The sequence below is a fragment of the Lytechinus variegatus genome, chromosome 4 (assembly GCF_018143015.1).
Source record: "Lytechinus variegatus isolate NC3 chromosome 4, Lvar_3.0, whole genome shotgun sequence".
NCBI classification, from domain to species: Eukaryota; Metazoa; Echinodermata; class Echinoidea; order Temnopleuroida; family Toxopneustidae; genus Lytechinus; species Lytechinus variegatus.
Window position 1 is genome coordinate 25,185,529 of NC_054743.1, and position 17,008 is coordinate 25,202,536.

Genomic DNA, 17,008 nt, shown 5'->3' on the forward strand with positions numbered 1-17,008 from the left:
TCCGGGCAGTTTGTTCATGTTCACCGTGCGCGATTTTGAAATTATCGCCTCGATGACCTAGCTAGATGACCGCAAAATGGTTATAAATATGGACATTCGTGCGAGCAACGAGTCAGACAATCTACCTCACACGCCGGGCTACAAACGCTCTTGACCGTGCGCTTGACCATTCACCAGCCAGCCGGGCGCTTGACCATTCTGTTTCAGTGGTCAGCTGCCCGGCCAGACGGCTTGGTTGGAGTACAGCCGATGGAGGGGTCACTGTATGCCCGGTGCTTGGACTTCTTCGCGGAAAAAAATGTTATTGTCTCCTGCAGATCCGCAAACGATTCTCATGCAGTCTTCCATATCTCGATCTTCCAGAAGTGAACAATCCTAAACGTCTTTCCGCCAAATAACATGAATTGATACCGCATCAACTAGATTCAAACCGCAGACATTTCTTCCGTGTATTACTTTGTTCAGCCAGTGTGGTCGCTTATGTGGTGATATACGTTGTTCCTATATGGTACGACTCTACCATGGAAAGGAGGATGACATCATTTTGACCACCACTAAATTCTTTGTGGACTCTTGCCCCATGCACCTTCTGGTAAGTTCGTTTAACTTTCACTTTCCCTTGTTATGGACTTTAGAAAATAATGTCCCCCTTTAATAAAAGTAATATTGGAGGCCAAATATGTCAACTTTTTTCGAATGTATTTACTTATATGTTTATTGTGTTCTGTCCCCATATGCTTGAATGGTGGGAAATAATTATTATTTTGGTTTTCTAATATATATGTTGGTTACCTAAACATGAACCTGATTCCCAGATAGTTATGAAAGAATTTAGCACAAATTGTACTGACTTAATTATTGAAGATCACTATTCTGAGATTATTTGTAACCATTGGCTATCCCAGTTAAAGACCAAGTCCACTTTTGAATCAAAAGAGAAAAATCAAACAAGCATAACGCTGAAAATTTCATCAAACTTGGAAGTATATTTAAATATGACATTTTAATGTTTCGCTTACATGTATTTTTCACAAAACAGTTATCAGTGACATGCAAATGAGAGAGTCAGTGATTTCCATCACTCACTATATCTTTTGTTTTTCATTTTTTTACAATATTTCTGTTTTTACAGATTTGACATTGAGGACCAACTTTAATTATTCATAAAATGTGTAAACAATGGTAATACCACATGTTCAGGAAGGAATAGAACTGTGTGTCACGGGACAATAAAGAGAAAATTAGAATATTTCATATTTGACATAATGAAATACAAAAGAACTAATGACTGGATGAACATCATCACTCTCTTCATCATTTTGTAATGTGCATATAATTTTTTTTTGTGAAATTAAGCGAAGCTTTAAAATGTCAAAACCTTTTTTTTACATCCGATTTGGTTTAATTTTTCAGTGTTATATGCTTGATGGGTTTTTTTCTCTTCATATTCAAATCAACTTTAAGTTGGGGTGGACTTGTCCTTAAAAAAAAAACAACTTTCAACCAGAGTTTGAATTAAACCCAGGCTAATATGAAACAGCTTTCATGATTATTCTCTTTTCTTTGCTCTGCTATTTAAAAACCATGGGTTTATTTTGATCACTGGTCCAATATCGTGGACCGACCATGGTTGCCAGGGCTGTAAACGTGCTTTATTCGAGTGCATCTTGGCCAAACTAGCAGAAGAAATTTAGTATTGTATGACCATGGACCTAGGTCCATGGTAGGACCTAGTATATCGGCGTCCAATAAAAAAAAAGATTTACAGAATCGCAAATCGCTTGAAAAAAGGGGCTTCTTACGAGATCAATCCTCCCTGATCCTTGCCCATCGAAACATTATTGCGCTCCTGCCTGTACACAGCAAAAACTGTGGTGTTAACCAGTGTACATAGAGGACCACACCACACCGGTGTTAAATTGGTGGTGTTAGTTTTACACCTATAGGTGTTATTACAACACCTATGGTTGTTACATTTACACTCTTTGGTGTTATGTTCAATCTCTAGGGTGTTATTTCAACACCTCAGGGTGTGGTCCTCTATTAACACCAGTTCGTGTCAGTTTTAACACCACAGTTTTTACAGTGTACTGTAGGCCATTAAACAAACTCTTTATTATTAGGTGCTTTGTTTTAATAAGTAATGCATATTCATGATATTGTCATTTTATACCGATTTTATTTTTGTATATTTGTAAGCCCCGACTAGTGAGGAGAGCTTTATAACAGAAAATAGGTTTTCTTTGTCATCCTCAGAATAGTCGTTGATAATTTCTTCCTCTTGTACATATTCTTGTCTTTTGCCTGGAAATGAAATAAATAAATAGCCGGATAAATTAGAATAGATACTGAGAACATTTCATATAGGCCTACCTGTAGATGCTACCAGGTAGTAGTTAGCATTTAGTATCCTATAATTCCTGTGATAAAGACAGTTTTCTCAGAGATTATTATTCTTTTTTTATATATAGATTTAATATCACATTTGGATATGAACAAAATATATATTAGGCATCAATTTAACAAAAGCAGAAGATAATAAAACCTTATTCGTGTTTGTATTGGCTGTTTGCATTAAAACAATCGATGCGACATATTATGTATCATATTCCGTCGTTATATTTCACTGTTAAAAAAAATCAAACAGCTTTTCCATTCATTGCATGTTTTGGAAATTCGAGAGAAACCTTTGCTTCAGTCGACCCAATCAGGATTCGGCACTCAGTAAAAAATCGCCATTCACGCCTTTTTCTGTGGCCTGGATACGACTGCAATAATATGCTTTCTCTGAATATACATACACAGAGCGCCAACATTGACAATGTCTTTTGAAAATAAAAGAAATCGGCATTTGCTCTAGCTCTTCTTGTCACGCGACCCTTCTCATTCTCTCTCAATCAATCTGATAATTAAATCCAAGGGTTTGCGTTTTAGACCGACTTCTGCGATCCAAAAACTTGTGTCGATCTCGTCGTCGACGAGGATCGCTTTATCCTTATCCCGATCCTTATCTCGATGATGCTTTGGTTTTAGTGGGAGGGGCCAGAGAAGCACTTTGCCCGCCCTGTGTCGCAGTCTGTGCCCACATGTACTTTGTGCTAGATCTGCACGGCCTCAAATCCATACCCTCCGTGCGTGCTCGCGCGGTCGGAGTCTAGTCGCACGTTGCTGCCGCAAAGCATGTTTATCCATTTTAGCTGGTGACTCGCTGTGGTCGACTGGAGTTTGTGATTTCTCGGAAAACCTCTGCGCTCGTTGGAAGACTGAGAAATACTTTGTTTGTGGTATAACGAGGATATTAAGAATAGTTGAGTCAGACTCTGGCAGGCTTTGGCAAAGGTGGGCCACAATTTTCTAGTCGGTGGAGGAATTAAAATGAATATTACTTTGTTGGATTGACTGTCTGTGATCAGGCGGATTAAGCCATAAAGATGTCGAAGGTCATATTTTCACGATTGTAGGAAATTAGTTTCTATATCATTTATGCCATTTATGTACTTCGCTCAAATGTTATTTCAGTGGGTTCTAGTCCAACCAAGTATTGTTCATTTCCATGTGCACCGCAACCATTCCAGTAATCTTTTGTTTCTCATCTTTTCTTGGACAGAAACCGATGCGCCTCCGTAGTCCTGTAATTCAGGATATCTGAAGTCAAAGCCAGGGGCTTTAGGCTCACCGTCAACGACATCCTAACAGGACGATCTCCCTCGACTGCTGGGCCGACTTAGCTACACGACGTTGTTCCGACATCAGTCCTATTCATCCCAATGACGAAATGTTCGTTGAAGGGCGTGTAGAAGGTCGGTGACGAAGGGTTCTTTGAACAAAAGGCTGACCAAAATGGTGAGTTGAATTTTTACTTGTTGATATTGAAGTCATTCTCTAAATTAGGTTCTGTGCAGGAACATCATCACATGAACATAATCCATTATCTTCCTATTAAACAATACACATGCACGTCTATGGATCTTGAATGATAGGAATATAATTTCACGTTATTGATATTCCAGTTTTGAATTGGTAATTGATGAAATATTATTAAATCACATGGTAAATACCGATATTAGAAAGCCGTGCAGATTTGTAGAGATTTGTATTTGTAACTACCAGACGTATATGTGATATCCATTTATCAGTTCGTTTTATCATTGTAGTTGTGTACCGTTGAACTTCAATTGAAGAATACCATGAACATGATATTATAAACTCAGTTTGAAATTACTCTGGAATTGGAAGACGAAGATTTGTATTCATGTTGGACTTTTTTAAAGAAAATTTACCATTGATTTTGATTGTGGAGTTGTAGTATTAGAGAGAATTGGGTTCTGGTATTATCTCTGGACAAGGAATATACCAGAAAATGTAAATAATATCACCTTTGGTCCGCCCATACCTAGAATCGGAAAGCCTCCGGTTCCTCGCTCAAAACTCGTGCGTCAAACAGTGCTTCTTTCCCGGCCAATAATGCATTCAACAGACTCTATAAACTGCAAGCCAGTATAGGAGATGAACGGCTTTTTGCACGCAAATTCCCCGTGCCTATCTGGATGAAATGAATACAAAATAGGACGGTTCAAACAGAGTTCATGCGGCCATTGGCAATGCAGCGCCAGTCAGCTAGATGGGGGTCATGCAGTCACTTATTCTACCCCATAACTCTCGGGGACGAAGCATTCTGGTGCAGCCTTTATTTATTTACCCCTTGCCCGAACCCGCCGAAAATTCCGGCAGGTCCGTTGCATTTAAAAGCAATGAGCTGGATGTTTGCATGTGTACACGGCCCCCATCGTAACCCAGTTGTCATTCTACAAATTTACGGTTGTATATCAATATCTGTATGATAAATAATACAACAGCTATAAACAACGTACTGTTCCGAGTTTTTAATGTTTCAGCAGCAGAGCTTGGAAATTTTCCCTCTTTTTCAAGCTCCTCTTCGGCAATGGACGAGACCGCCATGCTCTTTGTCTTTGTTTCCTCAGTGGGAGAGAATGACGTCACAAGTTCACATACAGTTCAACTGTCTGACGAGTCATGAAGGTTTCGGAATAGTTTCTATGCTGCCTGCGTGTATATTTCAGTCTGGGTGAATCTGTTGAAGTCATGTACTCTAATGTCATGCAACATTTTGTGCAATGCGAGTCGAGACTTGTTTTGCACGTCGGGTTGCATAATTTGAGGTTTTCGAGAAATATGCAAATTTGAAGCGATTGCTTAGTTGTAGAGAATCTCCGGTCGAGAACTAAGAAATGTTATTTCGGAAGAATGTTCACGCTTCCACAAAACTAACAGGTAACCGATTCCGTTGATGAGGAGATTTTCGTATTTGCATCATCCCAATAATGATACCGGGACGCGATTATCATGATTATGAAAGTCTTTCTCATTTTCAATAAGCATCCTAAATCAAACTGTTTGAGGTTTGTCTTGTCCTGCTTGCACAGAACGGGGAATACACACCCACAATACTGGGGAGCTCATTCTCAATGCCATTGTTTTCTTCCCGTGGATCTCTGTAGCCCACACTTGTTCTGGAGCCCTTCTACGGAGAGGGTAGTTGGTGGATATCAAAAGTATGTCGAATTCATAAGGTCACCACTCCTGGCTAGCTCTATGGAGCTGGACGAATTTGACCCGTCCGAGTTCGCAATTTATCTTCATTAAACGCTCTTCGTGATTTGGCAGTGCGGATGCAGTTCCGATGCTATGGCAACGGAAGCATATACAGCTGGGTACCCATTCAATATTATTGGTCTCTGTCAATCAACTCTTATTTATGATATTTCTATGAAACAATACAAACGAGGAGTAAAATGGGCGTGCTTTGCCTGTTTCGTTGACCAATGGGGTGAGCAGCTATCTTCGACCAACGTTGAACCCTGCCTGGTGACCTGCATTCGAGCCTCCACTTCTATCCGAGTGACCCCTTATCAAGTGACCCACTTGTGCCGTGTCAAAGGATCCGAACAGAATCTGCCAGTTATTGGTCAACATGCGTGATGCATATTCACGATAGGGAACTGTGTAGAGTGACTTACATCACAATGTCACTCGCATGTCCACCCTTCTTTGGCCATGCACTCAAAACAGCATTACGTATTGCATATTCATGATTATGAACTGACCCAGTTGTTAACCGTGTTGTCCCTATAGTATGAACTGACCTACATTGCCCATCCTGGTCTGGAAACCAAATTTTGACCATTCACTAATTACAAAAGCTCTGGGATGGGTGGCTCTATCTCTAGGTGATCTTCTTGATGCGTCACACGGAAAATATATGCAATTTAATTTCTGGATAGATCCCAGAAGACTACTTCGACATCCGTCAGGTGAATGTTTATATGTCATGAGCAACCTCAATTACTGAAATTAGTTAAGTGATTATTAAGAATATTCTGGAAACGACATTAGGGTGGGTCCAGTATTATCATGGAGATTGTGTTTCTCGCCCCCTTCTTTACCCAGGCTTTGTTCTCAACTTGGTACACCGGTAGCGATGATGACTGAAACTTAGAAAGCGAAGCAAAAAATGAAGTAACCAGTGCCATAACACGTTAATCTTTGACAATATTAGGGATTGAATTTTCCGTTTAATTGACCAAGCAGTAAAATTGTACACCAAGAGTTGACATCGAGGACTTTTGAAAGGAGGATGCATTAAATCGAATTGGAACTGACCTGCTTTTCGTTTCATTGACATCGCGTTGAAATGCCCTACTTCCCAAGCAACTAGCTAGATTTTGTTTTTGGCCCTGCTCGATTACTGCTGTTAACAATTGTTTTCTTTCACAGGAAATAACTAATACAAAAAATACCGCAGCAAACTGTGGAGGTGTACATCCAGTCCTCCAAGAAAAAAAAATCCATCCAACGTGTTGTACGATTCTAAGGGGTTGGGACATCAGATTTTACATAACGCAATTGGTCTATACAAGAACAGCTTTCATCTTCACCTTTTTACGGATGTGTGCCCCCGCCCCCCGCAAAAAGTGAAATAAAAAATAATTCATCGTGTCTTCTCTTATTCTGCTCGGTTAGGTGTTTTTTTTTTGTATTCTCGTGTCAATGAATTGCAACACATATAAATATCGTGACAGAAGAGTTGTGTAAATTTACTTTTCAACCAAGACCTTCATGGCTTCATTGCAATGCGACATACTCCACGTGAACCTGACAATATATCGATTTTTATCGCGGTTAGGTATGGGTATTATGAGTACGGTGAATCATCGCTTAGTCATAGTCTATGTTAAACCAAAATGAAAGTACAATCTATGTTATCTATTCGTCTTTTAAAAAAACGAAACGTTTTTGTGTCTGACAATCAGGATTGGTCCATGAAATCTTTAAACTTGACAGAATTAGCGAGGGTCGGTAAACCCAAACAACATTTGGCTTTGGGCCCGGTCTCTCTTCTGCATTATTTATGTCGATAACCTGACGATTGAAGCGCGATAGTTGCTTGAATGTTGCCATGTCGTCTGTGAGATGCATGATTTGGCGGGAAAATAGGGTTCAACTGAAGTTCATTATTCCGCACTGCCCCTGCTGATAATGCGTCAATTCGCTGATGATAGTGCTACATTTCGCTGCTTCGATCTATCAGAGAGTTCTTGTGTGGCATAATAACACACATATATGCAAGTTGTTTATTTTTTGTATTGGACATGCCCGAATTCTAAACAGATATGAATTCCTAACAGAATTCGGCGATTCATCATATTCATGGTTATGTCGGTTGGTTAAGTGCAGTTATGATCTGTACATCGTTTTGAATAGATTTTGGGATGTAAAATCGTGAGATGCCGTCCATTTTCTGTCGGTACTCGACAAGCAATTACCCATTTAATTACTTCATGTGAATATAAAACAAGATTTGTGATCAGTCATACCAACTAAATCGATCCGTATTGACCGATCCCCATAATTCGTAGTAAGTCAAATAGCGAGCATGTTGTCTTAAGTCTAACGACTCTAAATCGTTGATGTAACCTACTGTATTGAGTATTATTCGTTCAAGTAGTAGGCCTATATTTCATCTCAAATCTCCTGATAAATCCACCGACCGTATCGACGGTATTTTGTGAACCCCATTGCCCTTTTATTTTCGTTACGTCACACTTTTCCACTGACCAATGCTACTATTGATTACGACTTAACCTAGAAGCTGGTATAGATTGAAGGTTGTACCATTTGTTGTGGTCATGGCCCGGTTCGTTTGGCAATTCAATGCACTTCGGATTTAGACAGCCCATTTTATCCCCTGAACAATGGACACTGCCCATTGATTCTCTGAAATAATAGGGTGGAGGCGTTAGGGGTATTTGACGCCTTGCTTTCGGTTTAGAATAGGAAGATGAAGACTAAGAAATTGCGTTACTACTTCGCCTTTTCGGGGACTATTAATATTGATTTAGGTAAATATTCTCAATTTCCTACTGACTTCATAGACCCAATGATTGCAGAAGTATTAACATGATTTTGAACAGTACATTGATGTAGTATTATTTAGTGGTGTACTGTTTTTACAGGTTTCGTGTTCATTGGCATCTTTCTCGTAATTAAATTGTAATCATACTTGACCTGAAGACAATGTTAGGTTCAAACGTGTGCAAGTCACCCCCTTCATACTCACTCTCAATCTTGTATCACAAATCTTTGTTTCTCTTTTGCGACTCGGGGGAAACCCGCGTCTTTGCTTTAAATCAAATTCCGATTTCATTCATTTATTTTTGTTGGGCATGTCACCTCGAGCATTCGTTATGTCGTACGGACGCCATCAATCGGTGTCGTGCGAGGCACATTGTTCGCATCAATTACCCAAATTACCATCCATAGGTAGGATGAGTCATGAATGAGTCGACCACGAGATCTCCGCCTCCTCCAAACTCTCGTTGGTCATGTCTACTCACCCAAGCTCAGGTAGAGTTCATGAATGAAGTCATCATCACGATCATGCAGTGTTAATTGTACATTCATCTTCAGAAGTGTATTGTCCGCGCTCATGTACACAATGGTTACAGTGGCAACATTCTATTCTGTATGTCATCATGGACCTACTACATGGTCTTATTCACCTCAAGAGATTAGATGGGTGCCAGCCACATTCTTATTTTCTTCAAATACAATCATGAACTGGGAATTTTCGGTATATACACACACAACAGACTTCTGTTTTTTTTTTTTTGTTTTTTGTTTTTTATATTGAGAAACTTGCTGAAAGTCGTAGGTCATTTTCATGGACGGCGATAGCGAGAAATTGTGAAAAAAGGGAGCGAAACACCAAGGATACTGCCTTTCATGGATCACGGTTGCTTGTTTTCGAATATTGTTGCTTTCTTACCTCCCGGCCAGTTCAAAGCTAGCATCTTTTACCGGAGCTCTGTGAATCTCGAGGGATATTCAGTTGTCTCAAAACGTATTGTGCTAAAAGTGGGCTTATCTCCCTTTGTTTGTTAATGAGACCGATTTCTAAAAATGCGAACTGTGGAACACCCTCAGCGTATACGACCAAGTAAAAACACAGCACTATTGATTGTCTACACAAAGGGTCACAAATGCCTAATTCCTAGAAGCGCTGCACTTCATGGTCCAGGACCAGGACCACAGTTTTACTTCAACAATGATGTGGAGCTTGAAGGATTTGCTAGGTTTAAAGTTTTTGTACATTCATTATTCAATGCGTGCAGCCATTTGAGTGATTCCATTCGAGATTAAATTGATTTTTTTCGCTATTTCTTGTTAATACAATGCTAATTGACAATGTGATGATATAATATCGCCTTCGACTTGTTTTTCGTAATACATTAAGGGATTTCTTTTTATCTCGACAACCCATCAGGACCTGATGATCGGATGCCGCGAAACGGTTTTGACAGTACATTCCTGGTCTGATATTGGAGAAAATTTCAAGTTGTATTAACCATGTTGATACCAAAGAAAGTAGTGAGCGAAGTATCCCTCCGCCTCCCGCAGCAACGCCCACTCACGCACGCAATTGACCTATCAATTTATCATACATTCTGAATAATTGAAAACAGTGATGTAAGGTAAATAGCGAATAGTTGACAGCATTTTTATCGCATTGTTATCATTTTATTTGATCGTTTTGTCTTGTGCATTAGGTTGACATTCACGGAGACAACATGGCCAAGCAACTTCGACAGAAGGTGGGACACCAGCTTCGTAAATCGTTGCGTCGGTCATCGCCTCACTACCAAGATGTCGCCATGCCCCGATGTCATCCTCCGTAGCGTCGCCGAAGTGGTCTAGAATATCACACCACGTGTGGTGATATTCGTCGAGCCATGAATTCCTCGTCAGCTGTGTATGCGCTCTGCCAAAGGTGCTTGTACGCCAGGGTACTGCTACATAAGGCAAGCATCCCGAAACCTCAGTCAGCTTATACACCATCCCCAAGTCCGTTCCTGGAGGAGCTCTTACCCGCTTCGGGAAAATGCTGCTGTGTCGTGCGATTTTTTTTTCAGGTGAGGCCCAGTCATGCGGTTATTTTAAGGCGTCAGGAAGAACAGATGCCTTTTCTACTTTTGCGGTTCAACGATATTTGGCGGGAAAGGATAAGGAGATGTAACACTTCGGAGGTCAGCTGCGGTAACGACGTGAGTTTTACAGTGCTTTCTATCTAGACTGATTAGCTACGACCCTTGCACCCTGTGGATTGGATCACCATCGGAAGGTCTTCTGACTTCAAAGATGTCGGATCAGATTCCACTGGAAGAAGAAGGCTGTCGAATTTTAATACTGTCTGGAGAGAAGTCTGTTGTCCGCGTTGGAGTCCACCTTTGTAGTTTAGTTGTTTTCCTCTATCCTCTATATTTTTATCGCTCTCACTTTCCCTCTCTATATATCTCTACCACACTCTCTTCCCCCATCACACTATCTTGACTCTACATTAATCACATTTTACACCTTTACACCCCTTCTCTGCACGTAGTTTATTAGAATCTTTCTGACATATCTTTTTAACCAATTTAATAAAGCAGCTTTGTAATTAATGATTAAACTATAAGTTATAAAATTATTGACTTTCATCTATTGTGACGTTGTGTTTCCTCTGTAAGAGGTCTGTATTCGCAGTTTTAGTAAAATTGTTGATTTTTTTTATGTATTTCCTTCCTTTTAAATCTTTCTATAAACTATTCCTAAAACGTGCGTGGATGTCATGCCTCCCAGTCCCAGCTATGGTCACAGTTACGTGAAAAGAATTGCCAAAACTATTTAACTGATGTTGTTTTCTGTGTACAAGGAATCGTTGTTAAATATTTTACTATAGAAATTTCTTTGAAGTTGTTGATAGTGTTGACATGGTTTTTGAGACAGGCAGTTGCTCCCTTGTCAGCTTCTCGACCCCACCAACCACTAGTATTATGTTTGGGTTCATATTTTGCATGAAATCCTATATATTGATCTTTGTAAATTCACATTAACCCCAAAGTAATGCACCGTAATCATTCAGTGCAGATAGAACTGCGCAAAGAATCAACATTTTTACAGTTTCTTTCTTACCTTCGAAGTGCTTGTATCTCTTGCTCGCTTTTCTTTCCTTTCCTTCTTACAGGGTTTTCGTAGATGATTTTATCTATGAATATCTCGCAGCCAATTGAAATGCAAAAGGACATCTCAGGTATACATTCTTAATGTAGAAACGGCTCTGACAAGTCCAAATATGGCGCGACAGTATCTTTCGATGTCTGTGTTTTGGGCAAGTTTCCCCTTGTGCGCGATGTATGCAAGTGCTTATTTTTTAATATACTAATTCGCTTTTCTCATAATGCTAGCTTCACAAATATGTGTATCATTATAATGGCTTATTTCAAAATTCATTTTCTCATATCAGTGTTGGTCGAGGTAGGGGCATCTATTTGCAATTACACACATAGCATTTTGGTATAGCGCATGCGCAAGCTGACGTCAGTAGCTGATTAGAACTAGGTTAAAGTAGTAGTATAGGTCTGGAAACTTTGTTTTCATTCATTGACGGTGTTTGTTCAGAAATGCATCACCTTTTATGTTTATTGAATGAAAGCATAGTTTCAGAAGGCCTAGTATTTTTTGCAATTCTTTGTAAACTATACAAGTAGAGTAGAGTTAGATCGTAGGATATAGCACCGAAACACTGAATCTGAAATATGAATGTAAAGTTATGTAATGTATGTAATGCTGAATCAGAGTAACGTTTATATATTTGTACTGAATATTGTTAAGAGATGTAGGAAGGGAGTTATGTACGCCTTATGACGGTTAGAAGAAGCCGGAATGTAAAGCCACACGAAATTGCTGCAAAAAACTGTCGTAGATTTAGAAATGAACTTTTTTATGTATATTGATATTTGAGTGTGTTGTAGTGTACGAGAAATGACGCGTCGGTTGTTTTGCCTGCGTGCGCGTCAGTGAGTGAAGAATAGGGTGGGGTGTATGAGAGTGTGTGTGCGTCGTGTGTTGATATTTCCATTTGAATTAGCGTGTTCAAAAAAACGGATGACGAATTCAGATATGATAGCCCGTATTGTACATAAATGTAGGATGAGGCAGTCTTTTGTCTAAATGATTTTGGTCCTATATTATATACTAGTATCGATGCTGAAATAGTCGTGGTTTATTTGGATATGTTTATACGTATGCTGAAATGTCTTATGTTAAAACCTGCTTCTTAAAGAAGCCTGTTTTATTAATCTAAAAACCGTTTTTAACTTTCTTTTTAGAAGCGGATTTTATTTTGCAAAACTGTTGACAATGGTGCTGATTTGAAATATTTTTAGTAGATTTTCATCATTTTTTTCCCGTTTCTCTACCTGCTTTTAATGCGCGTATTAGGATGGAGTTGAGACAACTTCCTGCGCCGCATTACCGGTGATGTCATCATTTACCATGGCAACCCTGATAAACTTTCAGCCAATCACAGGGACTGGTCATTGCTGGAGAAACACATTTTCTTTTCTTTGCACTTTCACTATGTCTTGTTCATTTTAGAAACATTCTAGATCTCATTTGTAATATTTCCATAGTAGTTTATGTTCGCAATTTCCACTGAAATATTTTTTTTTTAGAAACGTTGATTGTCGATATTTATATTATTTTTATTATTTTATTTTGTGGTAAGTCCGTCATTATACCCTGCCATTTTCAGATAATCGGGGGGGGGGGGGTAATCACTGTCCACATTTTGATTAAGTAAAAAAGACGATTCCTACCATAACATGTGTCGGTATATCAACAGATCTAGGTCCGTGGTATAGGAGGTTACCATAACATGATATGCTGCTTTGATATAGAAATGCTGTCGTACCTACTTAGTTTGCTGAGAAGGGTTTAGTATTGGATGATGTGAAAAATTACTGACATTGTATTAGACTCTTGTTACTTATAGCATTGAAACTGAATACGATATCGTATGATAGATTATGCTGCATTAGTTGTTAAGATGACAAATTATTGTTTTGCATATATTGAACGGTACGTTAGCTATAGAATGCTTAGGACAATCAGTGATATCCAACATTAAAATCGTTACAGAAAGTCGGATTGCTTCGGGCACGAACGAGAATTGTCCCATGTGATTAGGTTAGAGTTACCTAAGTTCCAAATTGAACGGTATTTACAAAATTTCTGAACGGGGCTTGGTGGGTGTGAAGGATCTCAGTAACATGAATTATCTATTGCTCTAACCAAAGTATAAAGTTCAGTCATATGCTGCTATGGAGACCGTTTCAGATGTAACTTTTGGTGTAGACGGTCCCCTGTACACCACGTTATTGCTGCATGAAGGAATGACATTTTATATGTTACATCCTTCATAAATGTATAATATCACATAGGAGTTCCTTTCGTTTAAGTGCAGTTCCTAAACTCCAAAGTTCTTTTAAACAGTTGTGATTTAATTTAAGCCTCACACTGAAAGCATGCTGCATAGATTACAAATATTTGGATAATATGAATATCACGGTTACCTTTCTTAGCTTTAAGGAAAACTCGTCCGATTGCCAAATGAAATTATGAAAAAAACAATCCTCAGAAATCTCGTTTTTTTATCGCTCTTAAATGTTATTGTTAGGTTGAAACCAGTTTTCATCAAAAGTAGATTAACTCTTTGTAGGGCAAGCTATTCATCAAAATTATTATTTTCCAAAATGATTATGCTGATGATTATACTACATACACAGTGCTGCGCATGCTCTTTATTACATTCTATATTTATATCGAGTCCTATAATGTAAACGAGCTTCATTAATATGCTACTTTATATGCTTGCATTAATTTAAATTTAAACTAGCTGATAAGTATTTAACATGAAGGTGGAGAGACAAATTCTACGTACTGCTGCAAACTGTGTCTACGCGCTGACTACGCAAATTGACCGGTTATACACCACAGATCTGCTGCAATGTAACATAAAGTAGTTTGCTGAGAGGCCGTTGTCAAATCGACTTCAACAAATAGATATTAAACGCGATGGACATTCGTATATACGTGTATGGTAGCTTTAAATCTACTAATTGCTGCAACAAAATATTGTCTAAATTGGTTGTGTCCGACACACTTAATAGACAAAGTTTACACCACATCAGTGCTGCGTAAAACCGTAGATATAGATGACATGAAAATCGTTAAAGCGGATCGCAGACCTACTAAAAATTGTACATATTCGTTCCTGATCATGAGCAATTAATACTGTTTGTTTTCCGGTTTGTAAACCGAGATTTTTCATTTTGATAGGGCTGAAATTTGAGGAACAAGCACCGTTTAACCCATAAGGCGAAATCCTCCCTTTCTCCAGCGAATGAATGCATGCACTTTTGTATTTTATAACTTTTATTGCCATATTTCACTTAGTACCATTCTGTTGAAGTTGCCATCTTTTAGATAATGCCTATATATATTTTGTGCAAATGTAAAGTCCAATTTGATAATGTATATAATGTTGTTTGCATATAATACACTCATATATTTGTGTGACTTGTGAACAAATGTGAACGTCAAAAGTGACTTTACTGTACAAAATGGAAATCACTATCCTATCTAATTCAGTTGTACTGAAACGAACTCGAAAACGAATTATTTCATGTTAAGAACAATGAACATACATTCTGCAAATATTCTTCCGAAAGAGTGGATTTTCTACAGAATCTTTCTTAAATGTTACGATTATTTCCCGATTTTAAAATACTAAGTATTTCAATACCTCATCTCGTTAGTGTCAAATCTGCAAATGATTTATCCATTGTCTTGAAGGGATAATCTTGCATTTTATTCGTGAATGTGGGATTGTTGTTTTTCTCAGAAATTGACAATTCTATAATACGTAGGAAATAATGAACGAGGATGGGATTTAAATGTGGGTGTGTATGTGTAAGCTCGTCCCCCTTTGTTGTTGTTTTTTTTATACATTTATCATCCAGGGTACTTTTATATTACCCCCCTCCCCTCCAAAAAAAAAATCCGTCTCCAAATTGGCTATTACACATGTTTCAGATGAAAATGAAAATTGCATTTAGGTGTGTGATTCACTATAATTATCATTATGTGTAAATTGGCTTTGGTATGCAACAAATATTATTGTATTCAGGGTCATTTTCTAGGCCAACTAAAAGTATACGTTTCTTAATATGTGAACTATTATCTTGTAAGTGCTGTAGAAACGTGAGAAAAAAAATTGTCATGTTAAGACAAATATTGTTAATAGAAGGAAAATGTGAAATGTGCCATTGAAAGTGAACTTAGAATTAGCGGTATCACACTTTTTGTTTCATGAGCAGATGTTCTACATCCTTTATCTCTTTATAATTTTTGTAATAGTTGATGTAATAGAAAAACTACCAATTACCATGTTCCGTGATATCTGATACAATTTTCCCCATCACTTAAGGTTTTGCGTCCACGATTGGGGGTCTCTCAGGATGTTTAAATTACGAGATTATTTTTTGGTTTTTATCTCTTTTTGTATATCTAATTTTAGAATTAATATTCTTCTTGTAGATTGAGGATATAAGAATAGGTATAGTTGTGATATAGTCATGGTAGTGATAGTGTATGTTTAGTGTATATTTAGTATAGTGCATTATTCACAGTTTGTTTTATTCTCATGTGAAATGATGGTACAAGTATCAAATTTTATACGAAATTTGCATCTTCGTATTGTGATTATTCACAAACTGCTCCGTCGATATATATTTTTTTTCTTTTAGAAATGTATTTCATTTTCGGGTGATGCATATTGGGAATGCTGGGCATTTTCTTTTGGCATTGTTGTGTAATTTGTCGATGCTGTTACCATGGTCACTGTATACAAAAAAACTGCGGATATCCCTAAACTTAAGCCTATTGGAAATAGTCGCTTCTGGCCAAATACAATTTTTTTTTCACAAATCCGTAAAACGATTTTCACGATTTGTTATTGTATATAAAATTGAGCTCTTGTCACAGTTTTGCCGTGATGAGGATTCTACGCGTCTGAGCACTTGATTTGCTCATTGCTCTCAGAATCAATGAATTACGTTTTATGAATATTGGTGTTTATTAAATCATCCCCCTTTCATAAAGTAATAATGTTTAAAATGCCAAATTGAAAAGGGGAAACTTTCATTGCACCGACTGTAATTAGCATCTGTAAATTCTTTATTTTGATGTAAATAAAATGATTTGAAAGCTTAATCAGTTAATCTTGTATCTCCGCGTCCCCATTTTTACACAAGCATTTCGAGAGAAAGGGGGGGGGGGGAGATGATAAATGGAATGTATGTGGGTGTGTGCGTGGGAAGAGAGTGAGTGAGGGTATGTTTAAAAAAATGTGTGGGTGGGTGTGTCTGGCTGTTTTGGAGTGAATGAGAGAGAGAGAGAGAGAAGATGGAGGAATCAAGTGAGATAGGGCAGAGGGGTGTGCGTATAAGACGGAGAATAGACCGTCCAAAAACAAACGTTACAGATCAAAGGATCGAAAATAAGAGTATGTTTATAATGACGTAAATTAAATGCGTGTGTCTCCCCCCCC

The 17,008-nt window shown here is 38.2% G+C and overlaps 1 long non-coding RNA gene across 2 annotated transcripts; it reads left to right on the top strand.

Moving 5' to 3' along the window:
- LOC121413684 lies at nt 1–16,667 on the top strand. 2 transcript variants are annotated; one of them, XR_005969762.1, is made up of 3 exons: nt 1–592; nt 3,608–3,843; nt 10,128–16,667. It is a non-coding gene; the product is annotated as an uncharacterized LOC121413684 (long non-coding RNA). The 2 variants fall into 2 exon arrangements; XR_005969763.1 differs by lacking the exon at nt 1–592 and adding an exon at nt 3,161–3,339.
- The last annotated feature ends 341 nt before the right edge of the window (nt 16,668–17,008 follow it).